General features: G+C 38.3%; 1 pseudogene; it reads left to right on the top strand.

The window, feature by feature from the left end:
• The first annotated feature begins 2,576 nt into the window (after positions 1 to 2,576).
• Positions 2,577 to 7,996, top strand: LOC103726567 (annotated as a pseudogene).
• The last annotated feature ends 1,774 nt before the right edge of the window (positions 7,997 to 9,770 follow it).

Below are 9,770 nucleotides of genomic sequence, written 5' to 3'. Positions count from 1 at the left end.
GATACTAGGAGACAAATTTAGCGTGTATTTCTGTTAGATATATTTGTGACCAAGTATTGATGTTTTCTATACACTATTAATGTCTCAGTAATGTCTAAAGAATAACCAATTTTAAGATTAAAATTGATTTTCTACTAAAATTTTGCAAACTATTAATATACAACATAAAAACTAAAAGATCTGAAAACAGAACACTAGCAGTGATTTGTTCACATGATTTAACTGAGGAGTGGTGGGATATTACAGACAACAAATTCCTGCCCTTCCCACTCTCCAAATCAGTCATCTGTCCAATGGCACAGACTTTCATCCCACCCCTTTGGATTTGTGACATCTGGGAACATTCACCTTAAAGTGGTGATGTCTGTTTCTCACTGTTGTGGATATCATTTATGTGACTACTTCTTTTTGTAATGTGTACAAGTGTTCTGCCTGAATGTGTGTAAGTGCACACATGTCTTGCAGTGCCCTCGGAGGCCAGAAGAGGGTGCTGTATCCCTTAGAACTGAAGTTACAGACAGTTCTTACCTGCCATTTGGGTGCTGGAAACCAAACCCAGGTCCTCTGCAAGATCAGCCAGTGCTCTTAAATGCTGAGCCATCTGTCTCTCAGGCCTTGTGTGACCATTTTAGTGAACACAGTGCTGCTGGAATAGAGAATAGGGAACTCAACATTCAGTAGTGCGATGAGCTCTGGCAGAGGTCACTGCAGGACTTGTCTTAACATGGAGCAGGCACACAGAGCCTCCTGGGGAAGCTCCACCACGCAGATCAGCAGCAGGCTACATTCAGCTCTGCCTGAACAGTGCTCCCTTCCCTCCCTCAGGCCGTGTTTATTACATGTGCTGTTGCTGAGGGATAGCTGCTCAGAGAGGGACTGGAGCCTCTCTCACCCTGTGGTGCATGAATATGTGTGTTTGGATGGGAAGGGCAGTTTTGTCTTTGTCTGTGTTTTGGTGGTGGGAAGAGCAGTACTGTCTTACATTTCTGACATTACACCATCTAAAACTGCTGGAATCCTAGGTTAATAGAGCACGGTGATGCACTTTAGGTTTGTAACTGATTTTGACCAGCAATAAAGTAGCTGGTGAATGTGATGTTGCTACAATCCTTGTCATTTCTTCGTTTTTTATCTGAAAATTTCATCACCAGTGAGAACTAGCCTGAATCCCACTAACTGTCCTTTATTGATTGAGGATCAGTAGATGTGCTAAAGAATCCCAGTACTACTCTCCATCTTTGAAGAAGACTTGAGAAACTCTCTAGAGTAGACATTTTTTGCATACATTCTGTTGTTCATAACATTATTTTTAGTAAAACACTCTTCAAACTTGCTTAGGTTGTATCACAGTTTTTCCTCAAGCCTTTCTTGTATTTGTCACATATGGAAAGTGGAGTGAGATTCATTTGTCACAGTCTGCATTTCATCCTGGATGTATGCACATCCTGCTTGATGTTTCTTTGTGTGTTTTTCACACTTAAGATTAATGCTTTGTGTTATTCACTCTATATATTACAGAGATGTAGTCATCAACCATTAGTGTGGAGCCTGCTGGTCAGTTACTCTTCCTAATGTTCCCCTGTGTGGACGTCTCAGGTACTATGTTTTTCCCTGCCTACATTTATTTTCTTGTCTCATCAATGAATTACATGATACCCAGCTTTGATTTCTACTTTATTCATTTAACAAAACACATTTAGACAATCATCCATGTAACTGTTCATACAAGAAGCAGTTCCTTGTTATAAGAGGCTTGTCTTCTGCAAAATGACAAGGTTTCTTCTGATTTGAATAATTTTGAATAAACAGACTATAAACAACAGTTTGAATACTTTCATGTTGACACAGAATTTTAGTTCACTTGTTAAAATACGTAGGAACGTTGCTGTCACATCATTTAGTACCTCCACATTAAGCTTTGTAGTTCACACCTAATGGGTGCAGAAAGCCATCATACCAGTTGTGATCCCATCATACAGAATGAAATTACCCAGGCTTTGCATTCCTGTCATCATTTATTAATGTCAGTGTTTTATTTAGCCAATATAATATTTGTGGGAACTGAGTCTCTCTCTTATGTGTACTTTTATAATACCCTAATTTAATCTATGTTTACAAAGGATGAATATTAACCATGTTTATTAGAAATGTGTGATAATTTATGTGGCTTGTCTCCTCGATATCTCCATTTTTCTAGAAATATGACAGAATTTCTTCTTAACATGGGAAATGACTGTGATATGAACAAGAAAGTTTCTCAAATTCATTTATTGTTTGAGAATTTCATACAATGCATTTTGATCATACTCATACCCTCTTCCTCATTTCTATCCCCCATACTTTTCTACCTCCTGTCTGGACTTCATGTTCACTATTGTGTTTTTACAGGCCTATCAGGTCTAATTCAAATTCCCCAAATGCTCCTGGGTATAGGTCTATCATTTGTAGCACGGTCAGCCTTCCCAGCCTTATATCCTTAAAGAAAACTGACTTCCCTCTCCCAGCAGCTATCAGTTACCCACAGTTCCTCAACTAGGATTGATCTAAAATAACAGATTGACTCAAACACAATGATTATGGGTGACTTCAATAACTCACTTTCACCAATATTCAAGTAATCCAGACAAAAATGAATTGCTGGAGTTAAATGAAATCATTAATCAAATGGCCAAACAGACATTTCAGAAATTTCCACCCAAACAGCGAAGAATACATGATGTTCTCAGCAGCCCATGAGGTCTTCCTGCAAAACTGAGCACAAAAACCAAGTCTCAACAAAATTAGACAATTGAAATGGCATGCTCTACTCTACATTGCTACAAAAGAATAAAACTGGATGTCATCAATAAGAAATGGGAAAAATTCACAAACTTATGGAAATTGAACACAGGCTAATAAATGAAAATTTTATCAAAGTAAAAATAGAGAAAATGTTAATATTTTATTCATTACTTTTCATTTTACTTTTATGTGTATGTGTGTGTTGTCTGTATGTGTGTAAGTGCACCTATGTCATGCAGTGCCTGCAGAGGTGAGAAAAAAGCATCAGAGCCCCTAGAACTGGAGTTAGGGTGGTTGTTAGTGGCAATGTGAGTCCTGGTATTTGAACCCAGGTCCTCTACAAGAGCTTCCAGTGCTCTTAACTGCTTAGTCATCTCTCCAGGCCAAGGAAGAAATTTTAAAAATTCTAAAATGTGGGGGATGGAGAGATGGATCAGTGGTTAAGAATACTGGCTCTTCTTGCAGAAGAGCCAGGTTCAAATTTCAGTACCCACATGGAGGACAATAATCATTCATAACTCCAGTTCCAGAGGAGCTTGACACCCTCTTCTGACATCTGTGTGGGCACTACATGACATAGGTGCACTTACATACATGCAGGCAATACATTCATGTACATAAAATAAAAATAAAATTTTTTATTTCTACAATTGAATGAAAATGAAAACAGAGCACATCGAAGTCTTCAGAACACAATGAAGGCAGTTCTAAGAGGAAAGATTATTGCACTAATTGGGACAGGAGACCTGGCACAGCAGCTAAAAGCACTGGCTGCTCTACAGAGGACCTAGGTCTGAGTCCCAGCACCTGTATGGCAGCCAACAATCATCTGTGACTCCAATTCCAGGGGAACTGATGTCCTCTTCGGGCTTCTGTAGGTTTTTCACAACATGGGTGTGCTTACAGACATGCATGAAATACACTGATATACATAAAATAAAAAGAAATTGGAAAAAGTTTAAACAAAAAGGTATACTCTAAGTGCCTATATGAAAAAAATGGAGAGGCCTCATATTAATAACTTAATTATGTACCTGAAGGCCTTGGAAAAATAAAAACAAACAACACTCCAAAAGCATAAATGGGAAAAGATTATCAAAATTAGGTTTAAAATTAATATAATTAAAATGAAAAACAATACAAAGAAACATTAAAGAAAGAGTTGGTTCTTTGAAAAGATTAACAAAATTGACAAAACTTTACCCAAATTAACGAGAGGAAGATAGAATTCAAAGTAAAATCAGATATTAAAAGTGAAACATTACATTAGATAATGATGATATTTTGAGAATCTTGAGCAAATACATTGAAAATAAACTGGAAAATCTAAAAGAAGTGGATCAATTTTGAGATAGGTATGACCTACCAAAATTAAGCAAAGATAGGGTGAACAATTTAAATAGACCCATAACAAGCAAGGAGACGGAAGCCATAAATAAACATCTCTCATGTACACAAAGCCCAGGACATATCACAGAATGCTACCAGACCTTCAAATAAGTAGAAACAATACTCTTCACATTATTATGTAAAACATTAAAGGAAGGAATACTTCCAAATACCTTTTATGAAACCAGTGTTGCCTGGATAAGAAAACAAGACAGATATCTAACAAAAATGTGAATTATAGGATAATAGCTCTGATAAACATAGATGCAAAAATTCTCAGTAAGTTACTTGAAACTGAGTACAAGAGCACATCAAAAATATCATATACCATGATCAAGTGGGCATCACCACAAGAACTTTTTTCTTAAGAATTTTGAATTCTTTTTTCTTTTGTGTGTGAATCAAAACATTTATTTTTAAAAATTTAAAAAGAATTTGCTCATTTTATGTGCATGTGTATATGCCTGAGTATATGTGCACAGTGTGTGTGCAGGTGCAGTAGAGACCAGACTACAGAGTCAGGAGTCATAAGTCCTGTAGAGCTGGAGATATACAGGGTTCTGAGCTACTGTTTGGGTGCTGGGAACCAAACCTCGGTCCTCTGCCAGAGTAGGAAGTGTGATTAAACATATGACATCTCTTCAGATCCAAAGAGAATTATTTTAATATAGTTCCTTGTTATACATGTAATTTTAACATTAATTAAAGATGAAAGCACATTTGCATAGTAATGGGGTGTTTGTGCTTTTTGTTTTTACATAAAAATTAAATACTGGCTAGAGAGATGGCTCAGAGGTTTAGAGGACTGGCTGCACATGCAGAGGACCCAGGTTTGGTTCCCAGCACCCATGTGGCAGTTAACAACCATCCAACAACTCCAATTCCAGGGGATCTGATACCCTCTTCTAAACTCCATGGACATTGCAAAACACAGGTACACTTGCATACATGCAGTAGGTACACTCACACACATAAAAAAATTAAATAAAAATTAATTTAAATCAACATTAAATCATGACCTGTTATTTGGTACTGTAGGATTTAGAGGCTCTTCAGTGTCTTTGAGAGCCCATTGAATATTTTTCTGTCTAGGCTCTGTTTTGTTTTTCTTTTCTTTACTTTATTCCTGCATGTCCCCCTCCAAATCCTCCCATATCCCTCCATCAACCTCCCCCCCAAATACAAGTTTGTATTTACTTCCTCCATTAGTTTGAAAACAAGCTAATTCCAGTTAGTTCACCCTATATGTGCATGGCTGGATTGATATTGTGGAGGTCTTCTGTAAGTAACTGCTGAACTGGGTTCATGACCGCCATAGCCATGGACTTTGACCAGGATTATAGTACATGGCATAAAATTCCCTCATATGTAGCATGCCTCATATCCAATCACAAATTGATTTTTTGCCCCATAAAACCGTTCCACTATTGTGTCAGCAGGCTCATTTGCTTGGCAAGCCAGTAATGTGGCACACAGGGTCCAGCACTAGTTAAGACCATTGTTGTCTTTTCTCTCCCTGTAACCTGCATTAACACCTTCAGCTACTGTGAAACCTAGCCGGAAGGGAGGAAAATTCGTGAGTGGTTTGTGGTTGCTGTCTCTATATCCCGAAGCCAAACCCTGTGTTTTCTTCCACAATAGAGTCTTACTATGATGTTTGGGTGGGTAACAAAGGGTAAAGGCAATAACCTCTATTGTTTTGGAGAGCACCAAGGTCTCCTTATCCAGTATCTCATAGGTAATTGCCCAGGGATTGTTCTGAAATTTTCATTTAATTACTCAAACCTCCCTAGAATGATTTTGTATACCCACACAATATGAAGAACTTTGATTTCTTACAAGTATCTATGAATTGATATATTTATTGAAACTTTCCATTTCTTAAAGCTTTCTTCAGTAGTTCCTTCTAATACAAATAACCTTTGAAGCATTACTCTGATTCCTTCAGTATAATTTGTAATGTCATTGAATGTTCTGCTGAGGACTTTGAAATGTATTTTCCAAAACGCATAATCTGATAGCCACAACGTTAGCACACTGAAAACTGTTAGCATGATTTTGAATGTTTTATGGTTCTTCAAATTATTTTACTGCATTTAAACTCCATCAAGGATTTTTTAAGAAGGAGAGATCAATTTTATGATCGTTCTCTGTTTCATATTCTGATCTGCTGGGTTCAAAGTCTTTGCATCCTGTCTTTGCCAAGTCCATGGCTGACAAACTTGTCTGCCTCTTCATAGACTTCACACTGTCCTAGAACTCATCCTTTCTATTCACTGTTCAGTCTGATTTCCAACCCCTCAGATTCTTGAGGAAGCTTCAGGAATTTACTGAGGACTGAAACACTCATGTAATCTGTTATTTTGTTATCTTGAGTTGTAAGCAGTTATTTTTGTCTGTTCTATTGTTTGGTTAATTTTGTCTTTTTACTTTTCTGGCATGTTTTGTAATTTTGGCAATAGTGCTTTTTCTAAAGACATGAACACATCTTTCAGTGACTGAATTCGTGTAAAATGAGGCAATTATCTTTGCTCATACTGAAAAGCATGGTTTTCGCTCGTCCTATCCTGTTACAAAAGCCTCTGTTTTTAATTCCTATAGGTTTAGGGACTTTGCTACTTTTTTCCCAGGGGCGGACTCAAGATAGTTTTTCCTGTTTCTTATGAATAATAGTAATTTAATAAGTAGTCTAAAACTATGTAGTATAATTTTAAAAAAGAAAAAAAATCAAAAGAACAAAAACATAACCCCCCAAAGCCCAAAATAATTTATTTTTATTATTTGGATAACTTCAGGAGAAAGTCTTATAGCAAACTCTTTTTATCCAAATGCATTTAAACATGGTTCATAGATGTTAAACTTCAGAATGTAGCTGTGTTTCAAACCATATCCTCTGTTAAGACAGGGATGTGATCATCTAACTCTCTCAATGAACCCAGGTCTTGAGCAGTTTGGGTGGCCCCAGCTCCTGGGATATTACTGAAAGTTCCCAATTTTCAAATCAGCAAATGCAGACCAGCCTACAGGCTGGATGCCATGGACACTGGCTCCATATCAGCCTCCAGGGAACTGGATTCTCACAATTCACAATTCCAGGGGATCCACATGTTCTAGAATTTTAGCTGTGTTCTAGTTAGTGGCGAAATGAGCCTGGCAGGCTCCTAGCTATTTGTTATTAGAGATTTCTAGCTGTCTTCCAGTTCCTAGTGAGCTGAGCCACCTGCCCAAGTCCTTCCCTGAAGATCGAAGCATGCCCATACCGGGGGAGGAACAACGCACTAGAGAAGCAGGTGCAGGTACTGGGAGACAAGTAGCATCCAGACATCAGTGCACTACAGCACACAATCAACAAATTAGAAAACGAAACGAGAATCACGAAGAGGGAAATGGCCAGGTGGCTAAAGGAATTCCAAGATCTCAGTGTGAAGATGGCCTTGGATATTGAGATTGCAGCTTGTAGGAAGCTCTTGGAAGGTGAGACCTGGCTCAGATTCACCAGCGTGGGCAGCATAACCCATAGCTACTCTCACAGTTCCCGTGTCTTCTGCAGATCTGCCTATGGTGACCTTCAGAGCAGCTCCTATCTGATGTCTGACCGCTCCTTCCCTGCATACTACATCAGTCATGTCCTAGAAGAGTAGATAGAGGTGGAGGAGACCATTGAGGCTGCCAAAACTGAGGAGGCCAAGGATGAGCTCTCCTCTGAAGGTGAGGCAGAAGACAAGGAGGAGGAAGAGGAGGGGAGCAGGAGGATGGAGCTGAGGGGGGAAAAGCTGCCAAGGATTAATGTGAAGATGCAGAAGAGGATGAAGGAGGTAAATGCTAAGAAGGAGAAGAAAACAAAGAATCTGAAGAGGATGAGAAGAAAGATAAAAGTGCTGGGGAGGAACAAGCAACTAAGAAGAAAGATTGAGCTCCAATGTCCTTAATTATTCCAGGAATAAATCTCCCCAGATCACCTCAACCTCATCACCAACCACTTGAGTTCCAGATCCTATATGTATAATTCTGAGATGATTTAGGTTACACATTCCATCTCGTGTCACGAATTTCTCCTTACAGAGAGCATCTGTTTACTTGCAGCATGGTTTTCTGGCTTACTGTCAGCCTGTGCATGGTCCAGGCTTATGAGTTCAGGATCTATGGCAATGTGACTCACCACGTGTTTAAAATAAAAATACACGCCACACACAGGACAAATAAATAAATTCACTAATTCTCATGTTCAACTTCATTTGACTACATCAATTCTCAAAAGATATATGGCTTTTTTGATAATTCTCAGGAATTTAATGCATGTCTGCTGAAATGAAAATAAGAGGCTATACTACCCTTCTGTTCTGTGCTGTCAATGACAATACTAATGCAGCTTTAGAAAAGTGCATTTTGATAACACACCGAGTATCTAATCCCTTCACTACTTAACATTCTAAGAAACTGCCCATTTCTATGAAAAGAATTTGGAGAAGGATTGTCCTAACCAGTTCATTCTCTGCCATTGAATAATAGAAAGTTTAGTGATTTGAGGAGCATTATGAAGATATAAGACATGGTGTTTTCTAATGTGAAGGTTTTGCTATAAATTCCTATTTTTTGAATGAATAACAGAAAACCTCCAGTCTCTATAATGTTTTTGGGATTACCTGTCCCGACCCGCGAGACAGTCAGCGTGGGTTTCTGGAGGGAGGAAGGGGGACGGAAAGGGACAAGAGATGCGAAGAATGGACTTTCTGATCAAGTCTCATTTATTGATGGAGAAGGAACAGTTTTTATAGAGAGGGAAAGGGGAAAGTTGGAAGGGATAAATCTATTGAGGCAGAGCAATTCTATTAACAGAGCAATTATCATAATTACACCACACCAATTGATCACAGAGTAAATTCCATAGTAACACCACAATTCTATATAGCAAGTTATAAATCAATTAAGAGGTTACACTTGTATGATTACAGAGTAATACCAAAGTTTCTTAGCAATTACATGAGAAAATGAGGGAGTCTCTCAAGCATTAAGTGCCCAGGTTAGAGCAACATGTTTGTGAGAGGCTTTCAAGTATAGTCATCTGGTTAATCTCAAACCAGGCCAGCCTTGATGTCTGAAAAACAGCTTTGCCAGGAATCAGGTCTTGCTATTTCCTGGGGTAGGGGCCTACGGCTCCCGACAATTACCAGGAAATAACTTGAAGTTGAGGCATTACAAACATCTCTCTATTGCTTTCCTAATGAATTAGAGCTTACTTTGCTTTTGCTACTGCTTTCTTTTACTGCTTGATTTTATTTATTTATTTATTATTTAATTTATTTTTGTTGTTGTTAGCCCAAGCCTTTAATGGCTGAGCTATCCCTCCAGCATGTTACTGCATGATTTTAAAATATTTTTATTTATTCTTTGAGAATTTCAAACTGTATTTTGTGTATTCAACCCCCTCTCTCCACCCCACCTACTGCTTCTTGCTCCAACTTCACGTCGTCTATTACTATTTTTTAAAAAATATTTTATTTATTGCCAGGCATGGTGGCGTATGCCTTTATTCCCAGCACTTGGGAGGCAGAGGCAGGTGGAGCTCTGTGAGTTCAAGGCCATCCTGGTCTACATAGTGA

This window comes from Nannospalax galili, unplaced genomic scaffold, assembly GCF_000622305.1.
Source record: "Nannospalax galili isolate Female #2095 unplaced genomic scaffold, S.galili_v1.0 scaffold2129, whole genome shotgun sequence".
NCBI classification, from domain to species: domain Eukaryota; kingdom Metazoa; phylum Chordata; class Mammalia; order Rodentia; family Spalacidae; genus Nannospalax; species Nannospalax galili.
Note: the sequence above shows the minus strand (reverse complement) of the source record. Positions and strands in the feature narration are given on the sequence as shown.